This window comes from Panthera pardus, unplaced genomic scaffold, assembly GCF_024362965.1.
Source record: "Panthera pardus isolate Hobbes unplaced genomic scaffold, ASM2436296v1 HiC_scaffold_8, whole genome shotgun sequence".
Taxonomy (NCBI): Eukaryota; Metazoa; Chordata; class Mammalia; order Carnivora; family Felidae; genus Panthera; species Panthera pardus.
In genome coordinates, this window is record NW_026527013.1 from 37,492,324 (window position 1) to 37,503,150 (window position 10,827).

Here is a 10,827-nt window from a genome sequence, read left to right on the forward strand (position 1 = left end):
AAGAAATAATGATCGCACAACAATGTGAGTGCAACAGGACTGTGCATGGCAACAAAGAAAGATCCTGGGGCATAAATACAACAAGGAGAAGGCAAAGAACATGGAAAATAGTTCAAGTCAAAGGGCTCACAAATGGCTTTCTTAGGAGAATATTCCTCTATTCACACTGAACATTGCTGAGCATTAAGAGAAGAAGGCAGTATACAACTTGCTATTGCCCTTCATCTCTCAACTATCTTGGGGGATTTTCTCCATATCTTGGAGGGCAGGTCTGAATGATGTGGTAATGACCTAGTTGTGAAAATAAAACATACTTCCTAGTCCTTGAAACAGCAAACTCCTCATGGTGGTCCTAGTGAAATTCCAGCTGTGCAGATGGAGGTTTGTCTCCCAGAGGCCCACTCTCTACTGTGGTAAACAGCAAGCGAATATGCTATGCTCACCTCACCCAATGAACAAAAAGTCTCCAAAGTCAAATTACAGTAAAAGCAGCCAACTCTTAGCACTTCCTGATTCTTGACATTCCCCTCTCTCTCTCTCTCTCTCTCTCTCTCTCTCTGATTGCAAAGTAACATGTGCACTTTGAAGGGTGTCATTTAAAATTTTATCGAAGTGCTCAACTTTTCTGATGTTCTCCTTCAACAAAACATGTTGAATGAGTCGTAACAATTCATTAATTTTACTTGTGTTTTTAGAACGCAATCCAGGCAAAGAAAGGATTCTTACTTTCAACTTAAGAGCTTCAGCAGAGTGAATGTTACTTTCTCTCTTAGCTTCTTGAAGATGTATCTTTAATTCATTGATGTAGATACAAAACATATGAAAAAGGAATCAGAATTCAAAAATAGCATCGTGGTAGATAAGCCTATGTCTAATGTGTGACTCCTTTCACAAATAAAAAGGTAGTTTTTTATTCCATTTGTGAAGCTTGTCTTGAATGGGAAGTATTTATAGAACACATGAAATAGGTCAGTAGGATGAACTCCAAGAGATAAAATTAATCAAAATGAAGTCACAAGAAATATTTGAAAGGGCAATGCTACCTTCTCTTCCCACATGGATATTGCTTCAGCCAGCTCTGGGTTTTCTTTCTCCAACGGGTTGATCTTTGCAGTTTTTTGCTGTAAATTAACTAAAAGGAGATAAAACAATTTTTAAGGTTGTTACCAAACCAGTGACATCGAATAATCCCACTGTATTAGCAGCACAGACACATGATCTGACACATGGGTGTAACTAACTTTTTAGCTTTCTCATTGTGCCTGAAGAAAGCAAGTTTCAGCAGCATTTTAAACCCAAGAAACCTCATTTCACTGACATTCCTATACGTGTAAGCTCTAGAACACTGACTCCTCTAACAGACACAAAGTGCAAACTCCTCTTACATTGGCCCAATGCGAGAGCTCTCATGCCCTGAGGTCACTCTTCTCATCACCACCACCGCTGCATTTACAGTGATCAACACCAACCAGTCTTTGAGGGCTTGTTAAGCGTCAGGTAGCCACCTTGCCTCTCAACAGACAGCACCACAGAATCACCACAGTCCATGGGGTCCGTGCAGAATAGATTACCCGCCATTTGCAACAAGTTCACTTTTCCCCTGGCATGAATGGCTCCCTCCACCTCAGACTCAAAACCTTGGTTTAACCCTCTCCTGTGACACACACCCTGCCTGGCAATACCTGGTTTCTTCTCTATGCTTAGGCTTCTTGACAGACTCAAAGAGGGTTTTCTCATCTTCACATTTCACCAAAAGCCAGGTCATGGCAAAGTACTCACTCCACACCTCAGGCTCATATCATCACTTCTTTCCTAATCATTTCTATGCAAAATCACACTCATTCTGTTCTCCTTCCTCCTGTGATGTTTTCCTCCCCTGGTCTCTTGTCTTAAGAGAGGAAAATCCCTCCACATTGTCACTTAGCCTCTAACAGGGAAGAGAAAGGTTTTCAAGAGTTCACAAGTCAATTAGACATCAGAAGTCACCATATTTATCCCTAGTTAAAAAATTTAAACCCACACCAAACACGAGTAATGAAAAAAAATTACAAAGACTACTAAAACCTAAAATCTTACCTTGATGTACTGGAGGCTGTGTCTGAGAGAGGAAGAAACAAAATTAAGTTTGAGGTCAAAACATGTTAATAGTAAAAACTTTTCCTTACTGATAAAATACTGACATGCCATCCAATGAAATTACAATGATCATTTTGTTCAGCATAATGAATTCACAACATTAATATAAGAAAAAAGTAGAATTTCATATTTAGTTCATGATTCTTTATAAACCGTTTCTGATAAAAGCATAAAGATTCACAGCTTATTTTGACCAAAAGATAGATTTACATTATATTAAATAAATATCAAAATATTCAATTCTGTCAGTGCATAATGCAGACAGTTTTAAAAATACATAAATAAAATATTTGTCTGATTGTTTTCCTCTTGTAGTCAAACCCAACATCCACACTGAAGTCCAGAACCCAGGATCATTTGAAATGCCAAAAAAAGAAAAAAAGAAAGAGAGAGAGAGAAAGGGAGAGAGGAAGAAAGAGACAGACAGAGACAGAGAGAGAGATGGAGGGGGACGGTAGGGGGCGAGAAGGAAAGGGAAGGGATGGGAAGGAGGAAGGAAGCGGCAAGGAAAGAAAAGGAAAACCTTTGTACTAACATACGCTTCTTTCATTTTCTAGAAAGCTTTCTGAAATGTTACACAGGGTTGGCTGCTTTCCGAATCAATAAACAATTACAACATGTCAGGTGCTATGATTTTCCTAGATCACTAAAAACAGAGGGTCTTCCAAAAACACATCATCAAATGAGAAAGAGAGTGGAACATGGCTAGAGAAAAAGCACAGGCACCAAAAGAAATGATGACTAACATTTCAAAAACAAAGCAGAAAGGGCTCCCATTGAGAAGGTATAAGAAAAGCAAGAGGATCTTAATTCCTGTAAAGGCACTGGTCTAAGGCAAGGGTTAACAGTTTCCATACTGGAAACTTCTGGAAAAGTGAACAAAAGAGAGAACAGCTATTAAGGAGTAATGGTTGTCTGGGCAAAAGTAGAAATAACAATTAAAGCCTGACTGCACTAGTATTTCTAAAAGGACGTCAACCATGGAAAAAGACATCCTGTGATTGTCTTGTGTCCACTGAAAAGTAACAACCATAAGATAGTGACTGTGGGACTGAAGGATGCTTCCCCACTCCCAGCCCCTCACCCTTTGGAAAAGTGCCTTTATAAGCCTGGCACACCACCCTTTTGGGGGAGCGATATTCCTCTTTCTTGCTGGCTCCACTGTATACAACCTATCTCTAATAAACGCCACCTGCTTTGTTTCCCTTTCGATCAGTGTTCATTACTAAGACACTGAGACTGGAGAACCTGGTCTTGGTGGTCCAGTAACACCCACACCCAAGTCATCCCCTGATGAATTATAGCTCAATAAAATCTAGGCAAGACTCTCCTTTAACAAAAGGTGAAGACACATTTTCTTGATCCGTAGGACGTATATCCCTATTTGAAAGTTTTAAATGATGATATGATGCTGAAGCGAGCCCCAACATCTTGCCAGGATATTGGAATATCATCATGGTATCAAAAAGTGAGTCATAAAAATGTTGTTATAGGAAAGTCTATCTACGGAGGGCAAACAGGAAACCATGGATAGTCCTTTAATGTCACGTTTCCTTTCCGAAGCAGGGGAAATGGAAAGAGAGATGGCCCTACAAATACTTAATATGCATATTTTCTTTTTGAAGGGAAAGATTTCTAAATTGGCAGGAAAAGAGGAAAAAACAGCCACTTATAAATAAACTCATGCTGTTCTGTTCTTGTTTAGAAGGCCTGCCCTCCACAGAAACTATTTCTCCAAAGCCTAATGGGGTTTTCCTGAAGATAAGCAATACAGATGAAGGGTAATACTCAACGACAATGCTCTTCCTCCTTCCTGTCTCATAGGGGAGTAAACTCAGCCTAAAACCTAGCCAGGTAAAGACAAAACTTTACACTAAAAGCCTTCACCTCAGTTTTTCTAAACAAGGACGTGACCCCAAGCTTCCCAAAAAACTTAACAAGGTACCCTAAAAGGAAAAACCACATATTTTGAACACAGAATGCAAGCATTAGAATCACACTTCCTATGGCAGAGATGGTGGGATAATCAGGCTGGCAATGTAAAACCACTCTGATTAATAGGATAATGACTCTAATGGAAGAAGTAGTCAGTATGCAAGAAGAGGTGGTGAATGTGAGCACAGAAACGATAACTCTAGGATCCAAAAGGACTTCTAGAAATCCAAAACATCATAACAGAAATAAGGAATGCCTTTGTTGGACTTACTAACACACACAACACAGCTGAGGAAAGACTCAACAAGCAGAAGGAAATGTCAAGTAGAAACACCCAAAACAGAAACACACAAAAATTAAAAATACAACGGAGAAAATCCAAGACCAGTGTGACAATGACAAAAGGTGTAACATACACAAAGTGGGAATACCTACTTATACGTTTGAAGTGAATATGACTGAGAATTTTCCAAAATTAATGATAGTCATAAACCACAGATTCAGGAAACTCAAAGAATTTCAAGCAGGATAAATACCCCCCTCCAAAAAAACCAAACCAAACCAAAAACAAATCAAAACAAAACAAAACAAAAAAACACAAAAAACACAAGACTATCCCTAGACATATACTATTCAATCAAGAGAAACTTGAAAACAAACAATTTTGGAAGAAGCTAAGGGGTAGTGTTGGGGGCTGGAGTTGCAGGGAGATGGAAGAAATAACACCTTACCCAAGAGGAACCAGGACAAAAAATACTCAGAATTCAGAAACCATGCAATCAAGAAGAATGAAATGTTTATACTGTTAAAAGAAAAGAACCCATCCACCTAGAATTCTGTGCACATAAATTGTCCTTCAAAACATGTACAAAGTAAGGGAAATTATTGGAGATACTGAGGTCAATAATAAACGCTTAATTCTCCAAGAAAACATAATCCTTAATGTACATGCATTAACAACAGAGTGCCAAAATACATGAGGCAAAAACTGATACAACTGATAGGAGAAATAGACATATACATTTTTATAGCTGAAAGAATTCAACACCCTCTATCAGTCATTGACAGATTGAGCATAAAGGTATTCAAATTTAAGAACACAGTTGGACTGAACTGCATCACCAATCACCTAGATCCATGACCATCTGTAGAACACTTTCTACAATAGAAAAATACACATTCTTCTCAAGCTCATATAGAACATTCACTGACACAGACCATGTTCGGGGTCATAAAATACACCTTAACTTGAAGTCAACAAAATCATAGAAAATACGTTCTCAGAACACATATGTAAGCTAGACATCAATAATAGAAAGACAACTGAAAAACTACAAAATATATGAGAGATATTCTAATAGAAGATAGAGAATAGAGATAGAATAGAGAAATTCGAAAAGAAGAGGGTCAAAGAGACATTTCACAGAATTACAAAAATAGTTCCATCTAAATGATAATGAATGTTGGAATTACTACCATTTGTGGGATGCAATGAATGCCGTGCTTAAAGGGATATTTGAAGTACTGAGTGCATACAAATGGTCTAGTAAAAAATGTGTGCTTACCAAAAAACTTCTGCTTACTTATGCTTAAAAGCCTATCTGTAAGTTATTGTAGTATACTCACAGCAAGGACAACTCTCCAGAGGTAAATAAGACATGCACAAATTGCAACGGTGGCAGGAATAACGGCAAGCTTCCACAGAGTTCCGAAGACACGAGAGCCACGAGGGAAATGGTCAGCCAAAATAGGCACAAGCTGAAATAATATTTGAGATAATGAGGAATAGCAAAGACATTTATAATATCTGTCACAAAGAATCATTTTTATAAACCTTCAACCAGCCTCCAGGAGGTTATAAGCACACCTCTCAAATGCCTCCTCCTGAAGGAGAGGGAGGACACAATGCTTACAAAGGAGCAGGGGCAAACCTGTAGGAGTGATGACTGTGTTTACGATCTTACTGTGGTGATGGCTTCATTGTTCCTTACCCTTTCAGTAGACAAGAAGTAAATGACTTCTGTTGTACATTCATGAAGTACCTGGATAAAATCCTTTGGAACATTTCCAAAAATACACCAAAATTTACAGAAGGATGGGAGAAAGTAACAATAAAAATGTACTAGCGATTCAAATGAGATTGTTATAGAGACAGATGTTTACAGATATGGATATAACTGAGAGATGTGCAGCTGCTCTTATAATAATATGGGTTTATTCCAGCAAAAATAAATTCTACATTATTGTTTAGTTTCTAAAAACACTGAGGTTTTCTTTTTTCTAATGTTGATTTATTTTTGAAAGTAGAGAGAGCGGGGAGGAATGAGAGAGAGGGAGACAGAGAATCCAAAGCAGGCTCCACGCTGTTAGCACACAGCCTGATGCTGGGCTCAAACTCACAAACCTGAGCCAAAATCGAGAGTCAGATGCTTAACTGACTGAACCACCCAGGCTCCCCAGAAGGTTTTACGTTCAAGGTTTACTTTGAATCTGAATCACAGCCCAAATTGTCAGATTTCTGAAGTAAATACAGGTTTGCATAATCAGGTGATCTTGTGTATTTTGATGAAATCTATGAGGTTTTAAGTTACTTGAACACACATCTCCAAATAGCCAATACAATAAATTCAAGTTCCTATTTCATAGTGTTGCACCTAAATCAATCAATAACAACTATGGAAATTACTTTCTAAATAACACAAAAGTCCTGGGTATGGTCACCAAAACAACAGAACACATATCATTTTACTAAAACTAGACTTACCAGTCCTTTAGGAGAAAATACACTCACAAATGCAATTCATACTAATTCACATACCAAACTTTAATTTTGTGCCAATACACTAGCCTCCAAAATGTGTACCATTTGTATCTTCAGCTCTTAGAACTGAGGTCACTAAATTGCGTCCTGCTGGGAAATGTACACTGTCTTTGAGTGGCCACTGTCTGCAAGAGAGCAGGGGCTGTCAGCACAGTGATCATGGGGATCAAATGCGGCAAAGACAGAGGCCATCTTGACATGAATGGCAAACATCCTAAGTCCTGGGCACTCTTGATACCTCTGCCAGCTATCTGTATGCTGATACCATTAGTTACCGTTAACTAGTTTAGATCCAAGGGAGCCAGTAACACTTGGTTCCCACAGACAATGGTCATGACCAGGTGGAGGTAGGAAATGCAAGACAAGTTAGTTTGTGCAAGAATTCAGAAATGAGGGAGGGAGAGAGAGCTGAACTGATCTATGAGATGCAGCCTAGGTAGAAGGGGGAAATTGCAATAAACAGAACCAAGAAATTTCCTCCTTCGTAGACTCAAAAGAAACAGAATAGATTCTGTTGTGCCTGGAGGTATCATGTGGGAGGATTCTGCCTCAATTTAGGTTGTTCCTGCCTTGGGACGTTGCAGATCCCTCTCTAAGAATCTGGTGCATGCCAATCTCAAGAAATCTACTTTTCTCTATGGGTGTCCCCTGTGTCTCTGTCTCAGGCTCTTGGGAGTACAGGTTTTGATTTTTAATGATAGAATGAAACATTCACACTGGCAACCAGGTATTTCTTTATAGTTGGACAATCCTAAGGACATTCAAGACCCTTTTTGCTTTGGGTAAATCAACACTCTGTACATAGTTGGCTAAAGAAAGGACAAGAATGCATTCACTTCCTCATCACATCACTCCTAGTGATTTTCTTATTATAAATGTCCAAGCAGGCTGAGGCCACTTCATGTATGCTGAGCTTGTCATCTAGCTGGTTGGACACAGAGTCCTTGGGGGCAGCCTCTAAGACCAGAGGGAGAGGGCTGATGCACAAGTTCCTAAAAGCGAACAAACCAGGAAGCACAGAGCACAAACGACATTTCACTTTCCAACACCAACACTTCGGACACCACGGTTCCCAGGGCTACCAAACTTCACAAATATGAACAACGTGCTGATAGGAAAACTAACTACGTATAAGAGGGACTCTAAACTTGCAAAGCTTGAAGAAGAATCTTGACAGGCCTTCCAGGAGCCATCTAATAGTATAAAATACTATTAATACTATTAAATGGCTCTTATTCAATAGAGGTTCTGACATTTTTAAAAATGATCCTAAGGAAGTATAATTCAAACATCATACAAGCCCCTTATTTAAGACAAAGATCTCAGTGGCTTTTAGTATCTTCCCATGTCCTTCTTTCTTGACATTATGAAGCTCAGGTTTCCATCCTGTCAACACTACTCCTTCTGGACCAAGTGGCCCAGACAGGATCCACAACTTCATGTGGACAGGTGTGGCCAGAAGCCCTACATGCTGGTTGAGAAACCTTGCCCTGAGTTAATGGGTTTTCAAAAAGAACTGAGTTCTCATCAAGGACTCCATGAAAAAGCTGTTTTTTAACCACAGTCTGAAAAAGATAAATAAATACAAAAGGAAGAAATCACTGATGTCGGATGTGTACTCACATTTGTGTTGGGGTAACCGGGATACCCGAGTAAGAGGATATAGAAAAGTAGCTTCTGAACCTTCATATTCTGGTCTTTCAGGGGGCGCCTGGGCACCAGAGAGGAGGTGCAGATGGGGGTGAGGAGGTGGTGGGGGTGGGAGGGGAAGGGACGGGGTGGGAAAGGGGGTGAGGTGTGGGGGCGGGGTTTAAATAGGGATGGGATTGGGGAGGGGGTGTGGCAGGAGAAGAAGGGGGTCAGGGAGAATACCCGGATCAGATCAAGTACAAGAAGGGAGGGAGGAGGGCTCAGACAAGTTAGTAGCTCAGCAGGTCAGTAAATCACTAGATGAGTAGGCCACAACTAGCCACTTAAGCAGACTGTCAGTAGCAGGCGGAGCAGACGAAGATCTCTCTTCATCCAAGTCTTCACCTGTTTGAGCAATGCCGTAGCAGTTCAGACGCTTTATGCTCTCTCTCCACCAATCAGCTGCCTTCGCCCCTGTTAGCTCACAAAGGACACCCCGCGTGACCATGGCTTTTCAAAAGCCCCTTGCATTATGTACATATCTGGGGGCATGTGTGTCCTTATGGGAGTGTCTATGTATGTCTGGGTTTTGTACGTGTATATATTGGTTATGTGTGTGAATTTGCTGCCCCTTTGGGTCTTACCGTGTGTGGTGTGTGTGTGTGTGTGTGTGGTGTGTGTGTGTGTTTGTGTGTGTGTGTGTGTTTGTGTGTGTGTGTGTGTTCTCCTCGGGGTGTCAGTGGCCGTGTCTGCAGTGTGGGTCTGTGTGTGAATCTGTCCATAAGCCCCATACCTGTGTTCCCAGGTGAGGCTGGGTGTGATTCTGTGCTTGTGGTGTCTGTTTATTTCTCTGTGAGTATGGGTGTCTGTGAACCTAAGAAATGAGCTGCCACAAAGCGGACTCCCCAAAGGTGACCCCCAGCGATGGGTGAATATGAGACAATCCATCTCTTCATTAGATTCTGTTGGGAAAAGTGTATATCCACATGCAAAAGAATGAAAGTGAACTCTTCCCTTACATGATACACAAACATCTACTTAAAATGGCTTAAAGACTTAAATGTAACACCTGAAACCATCATACTTGTAGAAAAAATCAAAGAGGAAAGCTCCTTGACTATGTTCTAGGCAATGAGATTTTGGGATTGGCACCAAAAGCATACGAAGTAAAAGTAAAAATAAACAATTGGGCCCACATCAAACTAAAAAGCACAGGGAAGGAAAGGGAAGGAAACCATCAACAAAATGAAAAAGCAACCTACAGAATTGGAGAATACATTTGCAGACCATCTCCAAGAAAGAGTTAATATACAAAACAAATAAGGAGTTCATATGAATAGTTAACCTTCAAAATAAAACTACCAGTTATGTTACCAGGAAAAAGAAAATGGCTTATTTCGGAATAGCAGAGAACTGCCACTTGGGAGAAGGAAGCTATAGCAAGTCTGGAGAACAAAGGAGAGGAACACTTTTATAGAGGAAAGGAAGAAATTGGGAGGGCTATGATATAGTAAAAGTCCATTAGAGTAAACTGGGAGATCCAAGTATAGTGGCTTTTCATTGCTTCAGTTGTGACCGTCATCAGCTGTGCCATCATGAGGGAAGAAGAAAGACCTTTCTTTCTCTTGCTGAGATAGTATAGCATAGCTGAAGAGGTATCAGCTTACAAGATATGTCTCCTTCCAGTGGGTCTGCAGGAAATGACACGTGGTAGAGCCTGTGAGCTTCCCCCTTCTGGCCCCCTGACTCCCTTTTCTTTAAGGTTTTATTTTCTTTCCAGGTCATCAGCATACAGTGTTGCATTCGTTTCAGGTATACAATAGAGTAATTCAACACTTCCATTTTAAATAAAGTTTCCTCTTACAATTTTCCCAAAGTCAACAGCAAAGAAACCATATAACAGGGTGAAAAAGTGGGCAAGGACCCAAATAGACTTTTTCCAAAGAAGACATACAAAAGGCTAACCGGTATAAGAAAAGATGCTCAACATCACTAATTGTCAGGGAAATGCAAACCAAAACCACAATGAGCTATTACTTCACACCTGTTGGTTAGGATGGCTATTCTCCAAAAGTTAAAAGATAACAACCGTGGGCAAGGATGTGGACAAAAAGTGAACCCTTAAGCACTATTTCCAGGAATGTAAATTGGTACAGCCATTGTGGGAAACAGTTTGGAGGTTCTCAAAAAGTTAAAACTAGAAATACCATATGATCCAGCAATCCCACTTCTGGGTGTAGATCACTATCTCAATGAGACATCTGTACTCCCATGTTCATTGCCATATTATTCAGTAGCCAAGATAT

General features: G+C 40.1%; 1 long non-coding RNA gene across 1 annotated transcript; it reads right to left on the reverse strand.

The window, feature by feature from the left end:
* Nucleotides 1-373: 373 nt before the first annotated feature.
* Nucleotides 374-8,985, reverse strand: LOC128775648 (uncharacterized). Its single transcript, XR_008420550.1, has 3 exons — nt 8,516-8,985; nt 5,698-5,829; nt 374-2,098 (listed from the first exon to the last, which is right to left on the reverse strand). It is a non-coding gene; the product is annotated as an uncharacterized LOC128775648 (long non-coding RNA).
* Nucleotides 8,986-10,827: the final 1,842 nt, after the last annotated feature.